Raw genomic sequence first — 24335 nt, 5'->3', positions numbered from 1 at the left:
GCGGGGCAAAGGGAAAAAGAAATAACATCATCTTAGTTTGGGGAAAATAATCTGCCACTGCGTTCAAACATTTTCTCACACTGTCTTTGCTGGAGTACAACTTCAATAAACTGGCAAAAATACTGGATAGTAATGAACATATCAAATAATGTGAAAACTATCTTATATATTTATGTACATGTTTATTCCCTGTGTTATTTCATATACAGTGTAACATAGAGGGAAACAAACATGTGAAATTATTTTCTTTTTGAAATATGCAGAGCAGAACCGTCACGGCATTATATTTTTCTGGACCATAAATTGTCTCAGAAGTAATTGCGGTAAATTATATCAATGTTGTTTTGAAATAATTTTCAATTAATAAAATAATAATGGAATGAAAGTTCGCCTAATCAAAGATCAATAAACTTTGATTTTGTAAAGAACACTTAACATTGGAACTGGAGGATATTTTCAATAGCCAACAAATGAAACTGAGGGATAAAGTGGAAATAAAAACCATAAACAAACAAAACTATAAATAAAATGAATTTTAAAGTCTCTGTAAACATAAGTGCCCTTCCAAAAACATTAAATGAACATCAAATGAGATTTTTGAGCTCATCAGTAATTAATTCATTTATTTCCTATTGCAACTGGCTTAATGCACAGAGCCGCCTGCAGTGTGTTGTGTTAATTTCCCTGCAGCCTGCAAACTAAAACTGAGAAGAGACACATTAGTCTTTCCTGCTGGCGGAAATCATATGGCTATTTAAATCTTTATTTTATAAGGTGTTGTGACCTGAAAAGTTATACTGAAATCCTTAATGCCATATAAGGTTTGAGTGTGCTTTAGTTTGATGGCCAGCTCCATATTTGTTGTGCTTTTGTGGATGTGACGTGATTTTCTGGCGGAAAACATTCTTTCTTGCTAAGGTTGATAAACCTCAGGGGTTAAAGCTCCCAACCTCAGCAAGAACGCAAACTCTGTGCATTGAGAAAACACCTGTACTCTGACAAAAAGTTGTGTTTGGCCCTCTGTGGAGCGATTCCAAAGGTCAACTCAAAGGTCATGGTGCCTGCATGTCCCAACCTTGACAGACGGTGATGAAGAACTGAAGCACACTGACATCAAGTTTAAAACCTGTCAGTCAGTTAGTTCACATTTACTGCGAGTTAAGCACAAAATGTTTAGAGAATAAAATCCCATTTGGTAAAATAAACCTGCATTAAAAGATTTCTTCAATGAAAAACAGAAATATCAATCAATATCAAATTTCCTCAAGTAAAATAGACAATCACATTCTCATTTGAATAAAGAGTAACTGTAACTGAATCCATATAAAAAAGCAGACAGAAAACAAATGATTCAACAAACCTGAATCAGTTAGTGTTCTTAATTTTCCAGAAAAAGCTTTTCTGTTCTGACTTAATTAAAAATGACCGTGTAAAATCTGTGTTGTGTTTGTAACCACAATTTTTTAAGTTAGAGTTGAAAAATCACTTATTTTCTACAATGATGACCATACCTAACTGAAGAAGACTGGATTATTCATCTAAAGTTCACATTTATGCAGTTATAAATATTGATCATAGCAAGTTTTATTTTCCACATTTCAAATCCTAATCTTTTATTTTACCAGTGATGACTGTATTTGATATCTGGGTGTGTTTCCTGTCCTTCTCATGTTCACCAGTAGCTCAAGTGAATCATTTACCAGATAGCATAGCTCTCTGTGTTAAAACCACCTTTAAAAACATTTCTCTGTGGAGAAGCTGCCCTTTCTCTCTACATATGTCCCACAATAGTATGATTCATCCTCTCTGCTCCTCATCACCTAAATGTTTCAGCAAACGACACAAGTGCAAGAGTTACTCATTCATCCAGCTTTTAGACTTTTGGGTGGCGGTTGTTGCTCTTGGTAGAGCTCAGTGGGATGTTTCCTGGTTGTGATGAAAGCCCAGGAGGAAAAAGTCTTATTTATATATATGAATATGATCTTCCTCACACCTCCTCTCATGTGAGGAGGGTAAGTTATTCCGGCAGCTGCCCTTGAATCATTCATCCTGCTCAGTCTGCAGGATGGATGCTTCACTCAATTGAAACATAAAGCTGGACAGAAGTGAAAGGGATTCACTCTACAGATTTGTGTTATTACAGAGCGACACAAAGAAGCATTGCATAGTGATGTGGAAGTAAACTGACACATTTTTAATCATGAAAAAAAAAAAAAACTAAACAATTGTGTCATGCATTTGTATTCCTTTACTCTGGTACCCCATGTGGCTCTTTAGACCTTTCTCTGTTGCTCCTAGTAGCTTTATTCAAAAATAGCAAAGGACTGACCAAGGCTCCAAAAGGTAAAGGTCATTTCAAAGGAAGTATTAATTCTAGTAGCTTTTTCTAGATGTTTTCATGCAATATATTTATAGCATTTCTATAAGAATAACAGTAATGATATATTTATGAATAGATTTTAATATTCTTAAAAATCTTTAAAAAAAATAATAAATAAAATAGAATCGGCTCTAAACAAGTTTTATTTATTGAAGGCAGAAATGGCTCCTAGCCCTGTAAAGGTTCCTGACCTCTGACCTAAACATACAGCCAGAGATATAATGTGATGGTTTAGATCATATTTATGGGTTAAAATGGTCTAGTCAAAGTATAGGCCTGAATCTAACTGAGAATATGGGGAAAGACTTAAACTGTTCTTTACATATCATCTTTCCCCAATTTGACTGAGGCTAGGCTATTTCAGTTTCATTTCAGCTTCTGTGTTGGTCTAAAACATTAAAATCATAATAAATCATGATAAAAAGTGCAAGAATGACATTAAAGCTTGTGTGTGAAGTTCAACTTACTAATCCTATAATTAATCCTATCATCACTCTTCCCAGTGTAAGTACCTCTGGTTTTCAATTCATGTGTCAGATCTGTGTTTTTTGGGTTTTGTGTGCTGCTTTTGGCCATTAACTAGTTTATTATCATTTTCCATCATATTTATCACCCTGACTTTATGTTTTTTTCCTCATATACTAATTAGACACATTATTTGACTCAGTTCAGAGAAAAATGTCCAATATTCATGTTGTTTGGAGACAGAAGACTGGAGTCAGGAGACCAAAGTTAGATACACAACAGAAGCGCTGCCGTCAATACAGAGATAATCTCACTGGTTGATTAAAAAAGCAGAAAAGGCTGAATCTACTCATCCACTGTGAAAGCAAAGGCAGAAATGATTCCAGTCAATAAATTATTCACAGCTAATTTTAATTTTCTCTGCTGCAATTTCCTCTCATGTTAATGTTCTTTCCTATCGAAGAAATGCTAACGGTGTTAACTCGCTCTGCAAGAACAAAACACGTGTATCGGCTACCAAACGTTAAACTATAAGGTGCCGATAAAACCAAAGCAGTAAATAAATAAGAAGGTGATTCAGTCAAGAAGAAAAAAAAAAACAAAACACGGTTTATGTGAGATTAGCAGCGATGCAGAAGGGTTGCACCACACCTGGCAAAGGGTCAGCAAAGCACTCTGCACCCATAACCAGGTTAATGGGTAGGTGGTGTGTGAGACGTGGGAGGGGAGTGTGTTAGATGGAGCTGATGGGACAGGTGGTGGAGATGGAGAAAAGGGAGGAGGGAGATGTTTTTGAGAAAATCTTAAGAGTAAAGAAAGCAGGAGAAAATATGAGATTTTATTATTATTATTATTATTTTCTGGTTCGCTGTCATCTCCTCCTCCACCGCTTGTTTTAATCCGACTAAATAGGATAACCTGCTCTTCATAAAAAATGAATGCCACTTCATTTGGCGGGACCTGCCGGCAGAAACCCCCCTCCCCCAAGAGGCCACGGTCAGCCGAGTTCGGGGGCTCCATAACTACCAAACCAAATCACCGGCCATAATTAATTACCTCCTGCGTCCACACACACGCTGTCAGCTCATTCCATGGCATCTCCACGCCAAACTCCACACTCAGGAATCTTAGAGGAGTGACCACAAATATGGTAAATAGTTGAGATTGAGAAGACCCAGAGAAAGGTAAGAAGAGGAAAAAGAGGGTGATGTGGGGCGAAGAAAGCCAGTGCTTGCTAGGCAAAGTGAGCGGCTTTTTAGCCAATCACGCGGAGGAGTTTGTCAAGCAGGAGATTGCAGTCTAAAATATTAATGTGTCCCTCCTGCTCCCCCCCCTCACGTCTCCTCCCAAGACTGAGCGGGCCAGCTCTTGGAAGGGACACTCGGCCGTCAATATTTCATGAGCCATGGCCCTGCCCAGACGCAGGCAGGCACAGCTGGGCCGCCCGCCCCTTTAACGCTACATGCATCAGCCATCCCTGCCTTTAATGTAGCCAGTGCTAGTGGAGGGGAAAGCTAGGGTGAGAGAGGTGGGAGGTTAAGGAGTGGGGGGCGGGGGAAGAAGGATGAGAGGCTGGTGTAGTCAGAACATTTGGTGCAGGAATTGGGGGAAATGAAGAGAGTGCTGTCATGGAAGAGTGACTTCTTCCTTGTTTAAAGAGAGACAAGAGGGACATCTTACTGCAAAAACACAAAATTGATAGGATCTTTGGTTTGGATGTTTGACTTTGCTTTTGGGTTTTGTCGTTGTTTGTGTTAGTTTTTTTTATCTATATTAGTTCTGCCTTGTTTCTAATTTTAATTTAGTTCCTACTTACTAGTTCTAGTTATTTATTTCTTGCGTCTGGTCCTTTCTTAGTTACTACAGTTTTACTATGTTTCTTTGTCTAGTTATTTGGTTACATTCATTCCCTCGCCCCGTGTCACTTCCTCTTCCTCTCTCTCTCATCAGTCTGCCTTCTGCCCTGTGCCCACACTTGCAACCCATTAGCTCATCAGCGTCACGTCTTTTGTTCAGCAATCAGTCTTCATGTATGTAAGCACCTCTCTCCTCTGACTCCAAGCTGGTTCTTCCTGTTAAACCCCGTTACTGTCCCATGTGTATTCTCTGTACCTCCTTGCTTGTTTCCTCTCTGTGGATTCTGGTTTTTGTTCTGCCCTGGCTCCCTGTGGTTTTTGTAAGTTAGCATTTTCACCATTTTCATTAAATCTTCAAATTCACTTGATGCCTCAACATCCATGCATATGGATTCACTACAACCTCCACAGAACATGACAACAATCTTACAAATTATTTTTGGTCTAGTTTCTAGTGAAAATATCTTAGTCATTTGAAAATATGCAATATTAACTTACAAGTAAGATTGTTTTAGGTAAATAATTCCTTAATATTGACTATAAAATGTACCACCTCCATTGTTATTTCCATTATGAGACATTGTTCCCATGTAATAAGTGAAATAATCTCCCAGTGAAACTAGTACTTTTTTATTATTATTGACTTAAAACAGGCTCCTATATCTTGCTGAAAAGTTATTTGTATGCTAATTTTGTCTCATTTCAAGTGTACTAAGATATTTGCTGGAGAAACTTTACCAAAAATGTTTACCGTGTTTTTGCATCTCTTAAGAACACTTTCAGTTCAGCTTCTCCTAATTTTGTTGATCATTATTCAGTTAAAAACAAAAGAATATGATGTTTCTAAGATAATAACTCCGGTCAGGGAGGCCTGAAAACTGAGTTGTAGGAAAACTTGGAGGTTAGCGGTTTGTCTTAGGCTAGTATTGTCTGAACATTAGATGGAGGAATTGGAGAAAATAAAGAGAGTGGTGTCATGGAGGAATGAAAAAAGGGACATTTACTGCAAAAGCACAAAATCTTACCAAGTATTTTGTCCTGTTTCTGGTGCAAATATCTTGGTGCACTTGCAATAAGACCAAACTAACTTACAATTAACTTTTTAGGAATATATAGGAGTTTGTTTCAGATCAATCATTCCTTAATGATTGACCTGAAACCTGAGCTCTCAGTGTGTCAGAATTCTGAGAGAAAAAGTCAGAATTCTGTTTTAGTGGTTTTGAAAGTAATGGGATGGGAAAATAAACTGATTCCCTTACTAAGGGCCGAACTGACCAAAAGACACTGAGACGATAAAACAGTGCGCACCATTTTTACTCTTTATTTTCCGTCTTTGCATGAACATGTGTGTATGTGGCTGAGGGACACTGCAGCCCTTCTGAGTCCTGGTCTCCTGACCTGTAACCCCCCCGACCCGCCAGGCCTCCTCTGGCTCTCCTCAGAGCTCTGTGTGTCCTGAAGCCTCAATAATTGATGCGGATGGATAGGCTCATCCCGCCATGGGAACAACTCTGTCACCTGTCCACACTCAAGCCTCCTCCCTCCACACACTCATAAACTCCTCGTGACACGTCCACACACATGCAGCCTTATTGATTTTGTTAACTGAGCCAATGCTGTGGAGACTCAGCTGAAGGAGACATAAACACATCCCTTCACATTTTTGATTCTCTGTCACTCACCAAGGCCTTCTTTCCCTATTTTTCTGTTACATATTTTTTGCTGCACACGAAAAAGTGAAAGCTTCTTCATCATTTTATTCAGTTATAACTTGATTATTTTGGAGGAAAACATCACAAAAGAAATATGCTCGAAGTTCGACGTTTACAGCTGAATGTCTAATCATGATATTTTGCTGTTCTATTGTGATAATAAAACTGACAATAAAATGATTCAATTGCATCTTTTTTTTTAGGTAACTCTTTGATTGTGAAAAGGTGTCACAGCAATTGTAGCCCCACAAACACAAATACTGCTCTTGAAAAACATTCCCATTTGTACTACATTTATTTAAGACACCAGTCACATGAAGAGGTGTAATTTGTATCACTAATCTGCACATGGTAACTGTATTTTAAAATGTGTTGGTAGTTATTGATGCTTTTATTGAATAAACAGTCAGTAAAACTAACAATTCTCCACAATAAGATACGTTTTTTTTTTTTTTCAAACATCATCAGTTGAAACTTATTTATGGAAATTCTTATAATAATAAATGTATCACAATAAATGATACAATACATGCCCACCCCAATTTACAACCACTCATCAGGTGAATGAATATCACATTTAATTTTTGTTCGACATTTCCAATGTCAGAACAACACACAAGTTTAAATCATTCAATTCAAACTTGTGCATTAAAACACATCACTAATAGCCCAAAATAAAATATGGCTGAAGCTTTGCCCCTTCAACACAGAATTATAAAATCTTGCCCACTGAGACCCGAGCATGAACACATAAAGCTTTTAGATTTAAGTACACTTCTGCTGATGTAGCATCCATCTGTCCAAACACCCACACATGACCAATCGGATAGATGGATAAACAGAGTTACCACTTCTCTCCCACATCCTCTCTGCTCTTTCTGCCCCAGGTGTCCTCCCCTCTGGTCTTTGCCATCTTTTGTCTGCTAAGTACAAGTTTACAATATTAATGAGGCCTGGAGGTCCAACAGGCAGCAGGACACACAGTTTGAAGGGCTCTTGTACAGTAAACGTGTCAGAGTGGTTTTGTGTAAAGCCAGCACACAAGGGAGGTTCAGATGTGCTGCTGACTTCCATGGTTTATAAGCAGAGCAGGTTTTATAAAGGCATTGTTGTTGTGTTTTGATTTAAGATCTTTAAATTATATATATTTTAATTTAAATACATATTTAAATTGCTGTGTTGGAAATTAGTCACAACTTCAGGAGCCAAGAAGATACTTTCACAAGATGCTATTAAATCAAACATCAACATTTCTGTAAGCAGTATGATGCAGATTCAAGTTTATCTTATCAAGGAGTTAAAGTTGAAGTTACCCTTGAAAGTTGAAGTGAAAAACTTTGCATTATTTTGTAAATAATTACATTTTAAAGCAAAGTTGTTACTTTCAATGGAAAAAGTTCAAGGCAACTTTTAGAGCAACTTTGCATTAAAAGTGTCATTATTTACCGAATAACACTTCATGGCAACAGTCAGACATTCATAAAGACTTCTTCAACTTCATGACAGGTGTTGTGTCATGTTTATCACAGTGTCATGTCAGTCTTATGCACACCCCATCAAATAAAGTGTTACCATATATTTATTTTCATATTTCTTAAAACTGTAAACATGTCATGACATTGTGAATAGTATGAGACAGTATTCAATCATTGTCATAGTCTGTAAAAAAAAAAAAAAAAATCAAGTCCTCTTCTAGTGCTCCTATGCTAACTAGAAACAACCAAAGGAGGAGGGTCTTATTGCTGTCAATCAAGCTCCCTGTGAAAACAAAACCCCTCCTCCAGACAATAGTTGAACAATACCACCAAAGTGAGCAGAACCAAGAGACACTTAGGGGCCGGGCCAAGTGTGAGCTGCAGTCAAGACAAGAGAAGCACTGTTGCCAACTTACCAACTTTGTTGCTATATTTAGTAACTTTTCAAACCTCTCTAATGCCTTTTTTTTTTTCGAAAAAGAGTGACTAGGGAAAAATGTATCAAATTTTTTCTGTGTTGTTTGAGTCTTTTATGGTGACAACATGTGAAAGCACCATTTATCCTTCACCCCATCACCCTGCTTGGACCTGAGAGTTTGCTTCTGTGAGCCGATTCCACTCCCTATGCACAACAGACAGTCTTACAGTCATCCTGCACCAAACCACCATCAGTCACAACAGAGAGGAGACCCATTCAATTTAATGTCCACTTGCAAATTAATCACATTTGTGGAAAGCTAAAAAGTACCATTGATCAATGCTCTCCATGCTTGTAATTCCAACAAGCAATTCAGACACAGGGACCATCTCCCTGTGTCTGAGGGAGATGGTTTTATACCCGAACAGGGCAGTGTGACGTAAATCTGTACTGTTAGAAACATTTAACTGTAGTAGGCACTGTTAAACCCAAACAGGGCAGCACTGAGAATAAAATACCACAGAAAGAAACAAATTGAAACAAACAAAAAAAAATCTAAATTTGCACTGAAGCATTTAGATAAAATGCATAAAAGCCTCCTTCAGTAGGAATCAAAAACAGATTACAGAGGAACCCGGGTATTCAGGGCTGGGGACCCTAACCACTTGCAAATACTAGAAATCCATGCACAAATTCTTAAGACCTACTCTAAAAGCTTCTGTAGCTGCCTATTTTAATAGTTCCAACATCAAATATAACTTAATGTGCAATAATGTGTGCAGTGAAAACCATCTTAGCTATTCCCCAGAAGACAATAAGACAATATATATGGTCGTTTTTTTCTTCACTCTCTTAGCAAACACTGAACTATGCAACATTGAAAAGAAACCGCAGCCAACAACTGAGCTCAAAATAAAATGTTATTATTTAAGAAACTTAAAGCAGATTCTTATTAAATCATTTTATTTGTTTTGGTAGCTTTGTGTAAGAACAATTTTAAGTTGTTGGTAAAAATGATAAAAGCTGCACATGACACTCTGAAAACCACAGCTCTGGTTTTATCAGATTTAAACACAAGTGGAGGGACTTTCTAGAAAATAACATAATCTCATCACGGTTCAAAGCCTACAGAAAGGAGAAGTTTTAGTGTTTTGATTATTTCCACATGACCTGAGGTTAAAGTCAGCAAAACCATCAGATGTAAAATCTTCCGTCTGGGACTTGACAGTAACTTCAAATGAAACGGTGGAGAAAATTGTTGTGATTCACTCAGTGGAGATGCTGTTTTGTTGTCTTAAAACCGACGAAAGCTCATTTTCATATCGTTCGCCTCCCATCATATGATCAGACATTTCATTCGACCTCCCTGTCTACAGCAGCTGAAGCACTCTTTTTCTTTAAGAAGATGATTGCAAGTTCAAGTTTCTTTATCCCAAACTGAAACCATGGCATGTTGAGAGAATGAAAACTTTACATTCTGGACATGTTTCTCAACAGCCTCTGACGGTAAAGTTTTGGCTCAGGTGTTGCACAGATCGTCCCATTGATTGTACATCCAGTAATCTGTGGAGAAGTGCAGCGATGAGTGACTGACAGTTTTCTCCAGTGCACGTGTTGGATATGGGAACAGATATTTAAGGACACATCAAGTGTGAAATTGAAATGTTTTCCATTTAGCTTGTGTGCGTCTGACCTTACTCCAAGAACGATTGCATTCGAACAGCCTTGTCAAAATTCAAATATACCTTTTAATACCTGAATATTCTAATGACATGAGGCCTTTCGTCCTCTGTGCGGCTAGTCGGATGAGACGATCTTATTTTGGTCAAGAAAAGTTGGTCTTCAACATGAGCCTCTGGAGCCACAACTGGCTCTTTGGACCTTCCACTATGGCTCATTGACTAAAACTGAAAAAAAGCAAAAATAAAGTTGGTAATTTAAATTGAACCAACTGATTCTTTTTAAATAAAGAGAGAGTAAATATCAGCTTTAGCAGTTTTTTAAAATTATTTTTTAGGAAATGATTGCATTGCATTTCCACAAGAGAATGACATTAAAAGTACAAGTAATCTCAAAATACCTTTTTAGAGAATGGATAAATCCTATTTCTGAAAATAGGATTTATCCTATTTTCAGTTGGTAAATGACGGTTGTTATTTACCAACTGTTTCCCCATGATTCAGCTGAGTGTTATTTTCTTTATTTTCAAACTTTAAAATAGAAATAAAATAGGGGTTGATTGGGAAGATGAGATTCTTAGACCTTATGCTGATTGACATACTGCCTGGAACTTGCAAAGCAACCAATCCTGGACCACCATTTATTTTTTCTTGTCACTGATTGACTGTAACACCCAGAAAGCAGAAATAAGAAAGATGGGAGATATTAGCTTCTATATCATGCTAAGGTGGTTTCCACTATTCATATTAATGCATATTCTGCTATGTTTGAACTATTAAAATAGGCAGTTACAGGCATTTTAAAGGGGTCTGAAGGATTTGCATGTTTCTACACTGTACTGAAATTAAATATTAGGGTCTTGATGGGTCTCCTCGACTGATTTAAAAACTCTATTCTCGCTCCAGTAAATACTGTTTTCTTATTAAAAGCTTGATGTATTGACATGTTATTAAAAAATGCAGTAGCTTACCAGATTTTGTAGTCTGGACATTTGTTGTCGCGTTTGAAAGGCAACGACTCAACTTCTTATAAACTATTAAGCACATTGCTGCAGCTGGTGAAGTCATCTGCTGATTCTGAAACAAGTCTCCTTCTTTGAGTATCAATCCTCTTTTCACCAAATGATGTCATTTACCAACTGCTTCCCCATGATTCAGCTAAGTGTTGCAATGGCTGCTGTAATGGACAGGATATGAAGTCAAGTGGAAGGACCAAGAACTGTTGTGAAAAACAAAAATGTGAAAGTTACTTTTTGATATCTTTGAAAACATTTTTTCTTTGTCAACCTCAAAATAGTAATTTTTATTTTTACCAGTATATTTTTCCTGTTGTGGCATATAATCATTCTTAACTTCCAAGATCAATGGCTTCTGGGCAAATTCCTTTATTGCCTTAAATCCCTTATTAGCCTTGATGTATGTATGCAGATAATTGCCACACTTCAAACATTAGATAAATATATTATGTTCCTCTAATCAATAACAAGCTTCCAGAAAACTGCAAAACAGCTGAAATGTAGATACCTAAAACATTTGGCCAAGGACATGTGGTTTCAAAGGTAATTCTACCAAATACTAAGCAAAGGTTTAAACTTGTGATTTAAGGAAAGCTTAAGATAATTCTTTAGAAAATAACTCATTCTGGTGTTCAGCAAACAGAAATGATCACAGTAATCTCGAGTGACAAAAAACAGAAAAAGTTTGATCCGATCTAATACCAGACAGTCAGAAAATAAAGGTTATGTTTTGTTTTATAGAGTATCTATATGTGATTTAAACTGTATGTTTACTATCCTAGTTGGTCTGATACCTCTAGTGGCCACTTTTGTCATAGCAACAGTAATAACGATCATTTTTTGACGGTTGTCTTGTGCGTTGAAACACCCTGTTGGTCTGAGGATGTTGAGCCAGATCACTTATTACTTCCCACATGGGTATTTGTTAGATTTTTACCCTCTCAAGCAAACGTAAATTTAACATGGCTGTGACTGCTATGGGATCTGCCCCCTCCCCCCCCCCCAAAGCCCCTCACAAGGCCTAATCGTTTGCTGGAGGGAATTTCAGACAGAGAGAGAGAGAAAGTGGGGGGCCGGGGGGGAATCGTATCAAATATTTACTGTCAGGTTCTACCTAACAGTGACATAAACTGCATAAATTTAACATGGCCGCCACTGGAGACAAAAGGCGGGTTTGGGAGAAGCGCACTTCCTGAAGCGTCGCGTCGGGCAGACGGAGGCTGGGTTGGGATATGAAGCACTTGCATATAAAAGTGAGGAGAGGGACATGGAGCTGATGTTTGACCTTTGCTGCTTCACTTTTAGCAGGAAGTCACGCCGAGGTTGCACGGGTGAGCTGAGAGTCTGCGCCTGCTCACTTGCAGCCAACTTTGTGTGTGTGTGTGTGTAAATAAATGCAAATCCATGCATGCATTCGCTTTTCTGCTATGTGTGTGTACGCATATGGCATCCTAGCATACGTGCATGTTTAGGCCTTAAATTACGGGTGGTGTTTGTTGAGAGGTCCAGTGGAGCGCACAGTGACAGATGATGTGAATTATTGATTGCAGACTTCTCAGTGGAGTGTGTTGGGCCTTGTGCTCTTTCTCTCTCTTCTCTTTGTCTTTCTCACAACACTTTTCTTTCTTTCCTTCTTTAGATCTAATCTTTTTTTCTTGAACCTCATCTCTCCATCTGAGGCGCCCTCTGTTTTTCCTCCATCCTTTTAGAAAATCTACACTTTTGGCTCATTCAGCCATGGATATTTGTAAACAGAAAACCTTAGGCAAATTCTGATTTGCTTTAGTTTATTTAAGGAGAGTGATTTATTTGCACTATTAGTATGAATAGATGAAAAAAAATTCTACATTTCAAAGGAAGAGTTTATTTTTAACAAAAGGAGTGAAAGCAATGCCAGACGTGAGGACAAAACTGTTAACATCTCCAGTGTAGAAGCTAATATGATACCTGATTTATTCCTGTTCATGTACAATCAGTGGCGTGTCACTAGTTGCGTTTTCATTAACTTTAAAATGACTCAAATTCTTAATAGAACCACTTCGCCAACTTCAAAAAAACATGTTTATCACTAAAAAGATGTTTTTCATGTGTATTGAAATTAGTGTATTTTGATCAACAACCACATGTTGCTATTGGTTTTAATGCTGCATCATTAAAACTATAATGCAGCATGGTTTTAATGATTTATCATGTGAATAAACTTATTCAGATGTGATTTTAATTGTGTTTCTTATTTAATGGAAGCAGTGGAATCGCGATACTGTGTTTTTTTTGTCATTAGTGACATATCGACACGGTTTTACACATATTTGTAATGTAAACAGAGCCACTGACGGCACTGATTGACCCGCAGGACCTGGTTTAGTTTGTTTTCCAATCAAATTATTTTCATGCGTGTATTTACCTGTGAGATTTCCATTAAATGTTGTAACAGCATCTGAATCTTATTGATAATCAATGAAACTAACTGGGAAACACAGTTAGTGGAAACACACTGTGTAATCTGGAAATAAGAATTTCTCCCTGATTTTGTTTTGCATGAAGGCACATTTCTCCTCGATACTCTTTGCAGTGGGAAAGACAGGAAAACACACTGTTCAAGCAAGGCAGATGTGTGTTCATCTTAAAGCATAACTAGACTCTAAATCAAGTTTTTTGAGATGAACTGCATAAATTGAGCCTTAAAGTTGCTATTTTTATGCTTCTGTATGACATTTTTCTTCAAACTTGTTCTTTTCTGCAATATTTTCCCTAAAACCATCTCTGTGCTGCTTTTTTTTGGTTTCAGTGGTGGCTACCGTAGTCAAAATTTTCTGTTGGATACAACAGTACAAGTTGGTGGAGGTTGTGTAATGCTGTGAGCCTATTACCAATGGCCCAAGTAACCATGTTAGAATGAATGGAGGTAAGAATTCTGAACAAGACTTTCATATGGATAAAGACCCAAAACACGTGGTTCAAACAAATAAATGCTTCAGCAGACACAAAATCAACCTTTTTTATGTCCTCTTACATAAATCCTAGCAGGATTAGCTCAAAGTAAGGTAAATACTGTATGAAGTTGTTTGTTTTTATGAGATTAGACTACTGTATGAATCTATTGTACCCTTTTCCCCCATTTTCACATGAGGTGCCAGTAAACATGGGCGTAACATTAACAGAGATGTAGAAACTATGGGAGAAAGACAGGAGAGGCAGAAATATTTTATCCTAAAATAGTAAACAGGCCAGTCACCTCTCACATAGATACACAACACAGTCAGAAAGTCAGAGCTTTACTTTTGACCTGTCATAAAAAATACAAAAAATAAAAACACTCTTTCTTCCTGCTTTAGCTGCCACCTCAGGCTGAATCACGCACCTCTCACCCTGAAAGGCTTCAGATGCCCTCTGAGTGCCACAACGTGTTCATTTCCCTTCCTGCAAATGGCCTCCACGTACTCACACACTTGGCTCAGTCCTGTCTAGACCAGCTGAAGCGCCGTGTGTGCGTGTGTGTGTGTGTGTGTGTGTGCATGGCTACTGTGTGCATTTTTAGAGGTGACAACACAAACTACTGGAACTCTGAGTGAAAGGATAGAGGGGGAAAAATTACCTCACTGCAGAAATGTTACATTTCATTAATATTTCACTGGCCCATGTCTCGCCACGGACATCTCACAAAGACCGGGTCACTTTTATTCACTTCACAATTTACTGGACTCATTACTGTCCATCTAATGTCATGACCTGTCTGCTAAGGCCTGACCTTATCAAACATCAATCTTCCTAAAAATATGTTTACACAACATTATCTTTTCATCATTATATGATGCAAATCGATATCAGTATCGGTTCAATGCTAGTATTATAAGAGTGATAATTAAGTTTCAAATTCTTTCTTGAAATTATATTTTATTTTTGTGCTCTAGTTTTTCAAATCTATCTAAAAAATTGATTTTGATTTACTTCAGATTATAATTTATTTGCAATTTGTTTTAGGGAAAATCTGGACACAATCTTTTTGTTATTCTATTTTTCTGCTTGTCATGTTAATATATTGTCAAAAATATTTTGTAAATACCTTTAACCTTTGTCCAGATTTTGACCTACAGAATTTAACTAAATCATAAAAAAAAACACACAAAAACACGCGAAGGCCAGAATTTGATGATATATCAAACTTAATAATAAAAAGTATTGTGTCATATAATATCAGTATCAGTATTCATATTGGTGATATTGTCCCTTGGTATTGATACCAAAATATGCAGTATTGCATAGGAAAGAAAAATATACACTACAAACACTTAATGATTGTAGTGTATATTTTAATAAATAACTTCTTGATTTGAAAATTTAAGAATAAAAAAATATTTCAGTTTTAATCAGATTTTTGATCCTGGTGAAATTTTTCCATCAAACAGAGAGCATAACAACAATGTACACACTACAGGCATTAGATTAAATCAGCTCCACTGTCCACACACCCCAATTAAATCCTCAGTCACCTGCTTCACATGTTGGCAGGTTTTTCATAAACCGCTCATGTTATTCAGGTGTGTTGGAGCAGGGATGCATCCGAAAGGATCTTTAAATACCACCTCAAGCATGTTGAATAAAAGCATGCAAACAGTGACAAATATAGCAACAACATCCACACCCTATCATCATAGTCCAGCACACACAACCACAGATAAACTCAAACAGACAGAAAAGCAGCGAGGTGTTTATTGATTTAGGCATGAACATCGATCACATGCACAATTAATTGTTCTTTGAGGCGGAACAGCTCCGATCATCATCCAACTTCAAGCAGAGATCAATAAAGTAAGGACAAGAGAGTAGAGGGTGAAATGGGCCAAAAAGAGACTTAAAGATTTATTTTTCCACATAAGAGGCAAACAAAGTGAGGCTGATCAATTAATATGCACAATAATTTACATTTGGAAATGGTTGTTGGGATCTATAATGACGGAATAAAAATGAGTACATGGACAGGGAACTTTCATAGATGGATGGGGATAGGAACTTGTCAATCCTCCTAATGGGACAACGATCCTAAACGTACTGCTGGAGCTGCAATAGGACAGTGTAGATCAGGGGTGTCCAGAGCATGGCCTGGGGGCCAAAGTGGCCCTTGAAATGATTTTGTTTGACTCCTGACCACAATTCAAGAATGGTAAAGAAAAAAAAATGTCAAGCAAAGAATAAACAACAATTGATGAACCAAAACATTTGGAAATTGTCTATTTTTCTCTTAATGAAAAAACAGTCCAAAGTCTTTCTATGGCTTGTATCTTTAATGATATGCAGAATTAATAAAATTTTTATTATTGAGCAGGTAAAACAAAAAAACAAAAAAATCAGAAATCATAAATTTTATTTAATGAATTTTTAAAGTTTTGAAAGTTACCCCAAACACCTTGCAACTTTTACTACAATGACAGCTGCTTCTCTAAAATACTGACTCAGGAAGGTTGAATATAAATACATGGTTTTCTTTTCAGATTTTAAATGTAGCTAAGTGCCAAATCCTCTGTGATCTGTCAAGAAAGAGTTTGGTGAAGGTAAGGGATGAATGACACCCATCTGTCTCGATCTGTGACACAAAATTCCACTGAAATAGTTTGAAATGTTTAGCTATATAATGCAAAAATGTTCAAAAGGTAAACGCATTCCCTAAAAAACAAAAGTCCATCAAGATTTCAGACTAAGAAAACAAGTCAAAAACTATACTCTTGATCAATTCCACCAGATGAAAATACCAATTCTGCCAGCTCAACTGAACTTGAAGTCTACCTGCTCAGCTTTTACTTTGGCGGTTTTCTGTATTGGGCAGGTAAGAAATAAAAATATATAGAGAAGCAAATGAAAAGAAAACCTCACACAGCATTAGACTTTAAAGGGCAGGGCCTCCGGGGCAGTAGAGATTGGTGTAGCATGGAGGCTGAGAAGACAGGCTTATTGAGTGTAATTCAGATATGGCCAGAAGTCAGAATTCAGATCTATTCCAGCCACACCCCTGAGCTGAAAGCACAGTGGCTGATGGCAAAGTCAAACATCTTAGGCCGATGCTTATTTTCAGCTCTTGACTTGAATGGTTGTGTGCACTTTGAGATCCACAGGGAAAAGAGAAATCACGAGACAGAAACACAAACAACGAAGATAGACGGAAAAGTAGCAACCTCAAACTCCCCGTCTCAGCAAAAGCAAAAAAATAAAAACAAAAACAAAGTAAATCTCAAATGACTTTCTGTGAAATTCAAATTCCACCCCCAGCCGATCCCACCGGAGAGGGAGTGATGGAGCGGAGGCTGGTTGGATTATTGGACAAGGTGGGGGATGATTATAGGAAAACAGGGCTGCGTTGATCCGCATGACGAGTGACGCCAAGCTTCTGTCAGCTGGCACGGACTCGGCACGAGACGGAACTGAAGACAACAAACCATATATGAAACAAAAGAGAGATTTGGAGAGTCAGATATCGAAAAAAGGACGAAGGAGAAGGAGGAAGAAGACATGACTGAGGATGACAGCAAGTTGGAAGATTTGAGATGAAGACAGCGATGCGAGAGAGCAATGTCATAATCATCTTTTTGACTTATTTCCCTTTCACAACAAATCTCTCTCCTCTTTTCCATCTCTGCCCTCCTCCCCATTTGTTAGCCCCCCTCTCTCCATCACCATCACCATCTCCATCCCTCTCTCTCTCTCTCCAACAGGCTTCCAGCTTCAGAGGCAAAGCTCCATCTGATCAATAATGGATGCTGCTGTCTCCTACACTGCTGGAGAAGGGCCGGTACATTAGGTAATGCAGGGGCTACATTTAACTGGATGGGCTTGTTAATGCGTCCCGCTGGGGAAACACCCCCCCAACGCAACTCCCCACCCCTACTTCTCCCTCTGTTGCAACACACACATGCACACGCTTCATCCATCCACTCATCATGCCTGCCCCCTCACTGCCATGCAATGCAACTTTTTATTCAGAGGGAGGAGCTGGAGGAATAGTTGTGGACCAGAGATGGTCCGGTTCAGCTGAGGAAGGCCTGAAGACGACAGGTGGGGTGAAGTGCCACCAAACATGTTCTGTTTTGGGTGTCTCCTTTAAAAAAAATATGTGTTTCAATATTTGATAAAAATGTCTTTGAATCATGACAGTACGGCATGAGACAGATTATCTGACAACCAATTAAGCTCCTCTTCTTCTTACCAGTGCTACTATTGTGGTGTGCAGATATGCACGTCAAAAACAACCAATAAGAGGCAGGAGGAGTCTTAGTGCTGTTAATCAGGCTCATGTACCTGCTGCTCTATGTGCTAATGGCAGAAAAACAACTAAGATAAACTGTAAAAATGGTCATAGGATGCTAGGCAGTTAGCAGCAAACAGACAAGGATGCTAACCAAACTCATCATTTTGCCATTACCCTTTTGAAAAATAAACCCAAATTGGTAAACAAATAGACTTTTGTACTCTTCTAAGTCTCCTCCAGTGTAAGAGGAAATGTTTAAGATTAGTGGTATAAATTGTGCAGCGTGAATTTAGGAATGTCTACAATTTGATCAAATAAACAAATACATCAGAAGAGAGGTGAGTTAGTTCCACAGACAAATTAGCACAACTTAAATAAGTAGAATCCATGGTTATCCAGGCATTAACAAGTTGGGAAAACAATCTCAGTCGCTCCGTTGAATACTTTCAGCTCCTTGAACATTCACAGAGGAATTGTAAAGTTGATTAGGGCATTTAGATATCTTTCTCATGTCTCTTCCTTTATGCAGTTGTTGATTGATGCCACAACCATCCAAATTAGGAGTATTTGTTTGGTGGACAGAGACATGACACTAAATAAGTAACGAAACTTTCTGAGCAAGCAACCAAAAAGGATCAATATGTTCAGGCCAAGAACAAGCCAGAAGTTGCTTATAATAGGCCAACTTGGCAACTGAGGCTTCGCGGTTAATCAAACAGTGGACCAGTGGGTAGGATTTTAATGAGCCGCACCTGCATCCAGCAAACCAGAGCAACAATGTAAGCTCTAAAAAGCATCAGTGGATTGGAATGAAGAGAGTAAATGTCTTTTCAAAGCAGATGTTGGGCTACACTTCATCTGTCAAAATACCATCATACTCTTTTTTTTTTTTTTTACCTGTCAATTTTTAAAATGATAATAATGACATATTCAATTACATTTCTTTTGGTTGAACTAACATTCAGTCCAAACCAGCTAAACAAAGAATCCACACCAGGCAGATTAATAGGTGTAGCTCAGGGGGGCCTAAAGTCGGTCCTGGAGGGCCGGCATCCTCCATGTTTTAGTTCTCTCCCTGGTTTAACGCACCTGGATCAAATGATGGCTCATTAAAGGCCTAAGAGGAACATTGACAAACTGAAAAGGTTGTTACTACCACCAAGGAGAAAACTAAAACATGCAGGATGAAGGCCCTCGAGGACCAACTTTGGACACCCCTGGTGTAGCTTCTTCTCTGGAATGACAGAAATCACACTGACTGTGATGGAGCAGCTGTCTTAGATGCAGCTGCTCCATCATGGAACCATTCCATGAAGCTCTCTGCACACCGTTGAGCTAATCTGAAGACTGCATGTTTGGAGGTTTGTAGTGACTGACTCTGGAGAAAGTTGGTGACCTCTTTGCACTAGGCGCTTCAGCATACCCCGACAGAGATCCTGAGAACGAGCCATTCTTTCACAAAGGTTTGTAAAAACAGTCTGCATGCCTGGGTGCTTCGTTTTATACACCTGTGGCCATCGAAGTGATTGGAACACCTGATTCTGATTATTTGGATGTGTGAGCAAATACTTTTGACAATATAGTGTATTTTTTAAATCAGGATGAAAGATTATTATATTAAACTAGATGGCAGAAATCAAGCACCCTGTTTGCAAACTGTCTTTAGTAGATCTTCAACATAAAGGTGAAGATTAAGTCTAAACTCCATAAAAGTGGTAAAAATGGACATAGTGTTGTTTAGTAAGCAATTTAATCCCTTCTAGAAGTACCAGTTCTTGAGATGAACTCAGGATGAATAAGATAAAGAGCACTTTAAGAAATATTTTCATAAAATCCTGCTAGATTCAATTTACATTTAAATCTATTCTAGGTCTGATTTATTATACTTGAGGTCTTAGAGCTGCTCCTTGTCTCTTTCCTCTATGTGAGAGGCCCCCACTGGCCCCTCTCGGCCCTGCGTAGCCCCAGATGAAAACCATGATTGGTCCTCTGTGGGAATTTTAAAGGACCTTCAATTAGTCGTCCAGGGAAGTGTCTGTTCCTCCCCACTTTGAATGCAGGTCTCGGCTGGGGTCTTGAACCTGAGCTCCATTCCACTTTCCCTAAAGTGGCTGCTTGAATCGTCCTACCAGGTGACACACATCATATGCAAAAGAGAGGAGGAGGAAGGACAAGCAGAGGGAAATAAGGACTATTATGGATTTTTTGACAATTTGTTTTGTTACACCATGAAACAAAAACTTTTAAAATTAAACCAATGGTTTTGATCACATGTGTTTGTATTTTTAAAAACATGGAAGTTTATAAAATTATGGAGACTTTGAGACAGCATCAAGTTCAAGCTCTGTAGAGGTTCAAAACATTAAAGTTATCACTAAATATCAGCTAATTGTTTGTTTAATGCAAAATACGTTGACAGCAATATTTTAAACTAGAATAAGTTAAACTTCCAACATATTTCAGCTTTTCAAGTAGTTATGTCCCTAAAATTTGGTAAATTTTGCTTATGAGTGGCTGAGTGACTGAAGCCTTTTCTCTGCCTACAGCTCCCAGAATGCCATGCGGTTCTGGATTAGAGTTCAGTGAAATTATCAAAATTCTGTCATATTTTCTATTGATATCAACATAGTAGATTAGTGGTAGTTAATTTTTCTATGGTTAGACTTTGTACTAAAATAAGCTAACATTAACATTTTAGTTAATAGACTTTATCACTAAAATTAAAACTAAATTTCTCTTGTGTATCGCAAAAGATATTATCATTTTGTCGCCTGGCCCTCTCCTCACCAAACATCCCTCTGCTTCCCATCAACATCAGTTCTCGACTCCGGATCCATCAGCCCTTCTGGTTCTCCTCTCAGTGATTCTTCCCTCACCTTCTTTAACTGCTCTTCTTCTCCACCAAACTCAGATAATCGTAGCCTCCTATCATTGTGCACATTTTATTATTATTATAAATTCTCATTCTGAATCTTGCCTATAATTCCAAGATTGGCAACATTCTTAAACAGTCGGTTATCACTGTAGAAGTAAAAACTTAAAGAAACAAATGGCTTGCAGCCCTTCCCAGGTTGTTGGGCAACAACAGTTGTCTCCTTTAGGTATCTGCCATTGACTTTCTATATAGGTTTGCATACCAATGTAGACGCTCACACTGATGATCAGTAAAGGAAATGCATTTAATCAGCAGTGCTTCCCCTTTAAGTCCTGGAGAAACAGCAAAGGTCTACTCAAATGCAGCATTTCCAATTTGGCTACATTTCTCTTAAATAAATAATGACAGTATGAAACTTAATGTGTGATTCTGTACAGACAAAACCTAAATAATTTCAGAACCAGATCATTTTTATCATGTCCTGATGCATGAAATCCAAGCATTGAGAGAGGATGTAGCTGTCATGTATTAGGACCGTTGTAGACAGAGGGAGAAAAGGACATTTCTGCCAAGAAACTCAGAAATTTCCTAGAAAAAACAAGGAAAGAAATGAGTTTGAAACGTTGAGCATTTTTGACATTTCAAAATCAAAAGATTTCCAAGTTAAAAATGTTAAATTTCTCAAACTTAAAAATTTCCATGTTTTTCTAGAAATTTTCAGAGATTAATCTTAAAATTTCTGAGTTTTCTCTCGCAAATGTCTGACTTTTCAAATTCAGAAATGTCCTTGTTTTTTTTCCAGAAAATCTCTGAGATTTATCTCAAAAGTTCTGAGTTTTTTGGTGGAAATTTACTCTCCCATTTTCTTATGGTCCTAATATAATCGTAACAATGCAACTGAGGCAATTACAGCTTGATGTAAATGTCTAATCTGAGCGTAAGCATGGAGTCATTAAGAAAGCGTCATGAAAGACGGACCAAGACATAAAGGATGTAGGGGGAAGGAAGGAGGATTAAAAATGACCTTCCCCCCTTGGCTGGTGGGTAATGACTCTTGATGGGACAGGGATGCATGAGGAGGGTGAGAGGTGAAGGGTGAGTTAGGGCAGCAGGTGCGACTGTCATAACCAATATCTGACATGCAACTTGTGCTCTGCTATTTGCATACACACACACAGGTTTAAAAGGAATCCTTACATTTTCTTTCTTTTGCATCCTGGCCATTCATCATCCCCTCCTTTCCTTCCTCACTCTCACTCCATCCACTCCCTTTTACCTTCACTACCCCTAATTTCCTTTCTCTTGTCTGCAACCTGTCTTTCTCCTTCCTTCTCCACCCTCCCTCTTTCACCCTCTCCACACTTGTCGTCCCGATTATGCAGATGAACGTTTGTGGCGGGGCCCTAAAAAGCAGATTAGGGCCGAGGAGGCTCTTGATTGTGACATGGCTATCCCACAGAGGCCAGCAGTAGGGCGGCATTTGCACACGCGTGTACATGTGTGTGTGCTTTGAGTCGTTATTCCAAACACAGCAATGACCATGACCAGTGTGTGTGTGTGTGATTCATGGAAATCTGTGTGTAATCATATGCATGTCTGCATGTGAGAGTGCGTCTGAGCATGGAGGGCAGGCGAGAGTGCACAACACTGAGCCACTTAGGGAAGGCCCATATGTGTGTTTGTTTACGCCTTAATGGAAAGACTTGGCAGTGGTCCGAATACGATCAGAGTGGTCTACATGCTGCAGAAGTCCTAAAGAGAAAAGGCTCAAGCCCCACTTCATGTCCAGTAGAGCGGTTCTGCTCAGAGAGGGTGCTTATGTGCAAACGTAATGGACCTACGCATATCTAGAGCTGGTAATGATGAGATTCAGCGTGAAAGGGACAGTATTGTGAGTTTTCCAGGTACATTGTGGCATTTTATAACACAATCAAGTAACTATGTAACTTTCAGGTGTTATAGAAATGCTGTATATATGAAATATGAGTTAAAAGTAATTTGACTTCATAATGTAACACCTTGAAATAGGGCCTCTGTCTCTTTAAAAACTCCTGCTCTTTCTGAAACTCCACCTGCAGGAAGCCATCACAACAGCTCTCCAGCAGTGTTGCCAAACAACTTTTTTTTCTTTTCTTTTTTACCAGCGTTTCACTAACAAGTAGCTTGCGTAATGAGTTCAGCAGAAGTGCAGTTCCACCAGGTGTTTGCTAATGGCTGCTTGCTAGTCTGAAGGAGCAGAATGGGTTGTTTGGAAAAATGTGTTGATTTTTGTTTTTGTCTTTTCATTGTTATTTGTATTGTCATATATGTATGTTATGAATGTAGTTTGTGGACGTCTATAAACTTTGTGCCTGGCTAGGATAAAATGATTCAATGGAAAAAAACACAAAAACACAAAAAGCTCAAACGTTTGGTGATATATTTCACTTTAATAAAAAGTATCTGTATCTGTATCAGGGCCACAAAAGTGGTCCTGTATTGACTTGGTATCAAATTTCTACCAAAAAATTATATTAAATTATAATTTTAAGCAAAAGGAAAGGAAAATGAAAAACAAACATAAAACGGTAACATTTAAATAATGTGCTTTAAAATATAATTTTTGGAGCTAAGCTGAAGAAATAAAAATGAATGTCAAACTATAACATATGAGGTAAAGTTCTGACTATTTAAACTAATTGGTGGATTTTAAATGCATTGATTTATTTTTCAAGCCATTTATACATTTCTGCTTTTATTTTTAGTTATGTCAGTTTTAGTCCTTCATAGATGTTTGCCATAAAGTTGCTCTAAGAAACAACACCCTGAAAATCACATCATCATCTGATGATGTGATTTATCCAGTAAGTGTCTTTTAAAACTCTCCAGTAATAATGAAAGAATAACTTCTCCCCGTCTTTGTCGGTTTTGCTGATTCTCTTTATTGTCTCAGATGTGGAGAACCATCTCGTCGGTTTCTGACTGATTGGTTTGGGTGTTTCTTGAGGTTGCTGCTCTGTATTTTCAGCCTTGACTTAGTGTTTTTTCTCCCTGCAACCCCTCTGTTTTCAAACCTCTCTCTTTCAGCCGCAGCTCTGCCCTACTTACAGATGGATTCCTTCTTTGCATCTGATTGCAAGTTTAAATGAAATTAATATTCCAGATTGCAAAGGAATGACAGTTTCCTGTTAGGAGTCTGATGTCGGTGTGACTGATGCACCTACATTTTGATTTATAACTACA

At 38.1% G+C, this 24335-nt stretch overlaps 1 long non-coding RNA gene across 1 annotated transcript; it reads left to right on the top strand.

Moving 5' to 3' along the window:
* Positions 1–11037: 11037 nt before the first annotated feature.
* Positions 11038–23358, top strand: LOC106945482 (uncharacterized). Its single transcript, XR_001424574.1, has 3 exons — positions 11038–11048; positions 20266–20269; positions 23273–23358. It is a non-coding gene; the product is annotated as an uncharacterized LOC106945482 (long non-coding RNA).
* Positions 23359–24335: the final 977 nt, after the last annotated feature.

The sequence above is a fragment of the Poecilia latipinna genome, unplaced genomic scaffold (assembly GCF_001443285.1).
Source record: "Poecilia latipinna isolate Pla-1442-1.1 unplaced genomic scaffold, P_latipinna-1.0 Scaffold146, whole genome shotgun sequence".
NCBI classification, from domain to species: domain Eukaryota; kingdom Metazoa; phylum Chordata; class Actinopteri; order Cyprinodontiformes; family Poeciliidae; genus Poecilia; species Poecilia latipinna.
This window is presented reverse-complemented; position numbering and strand designations above follow the sequence as displayed.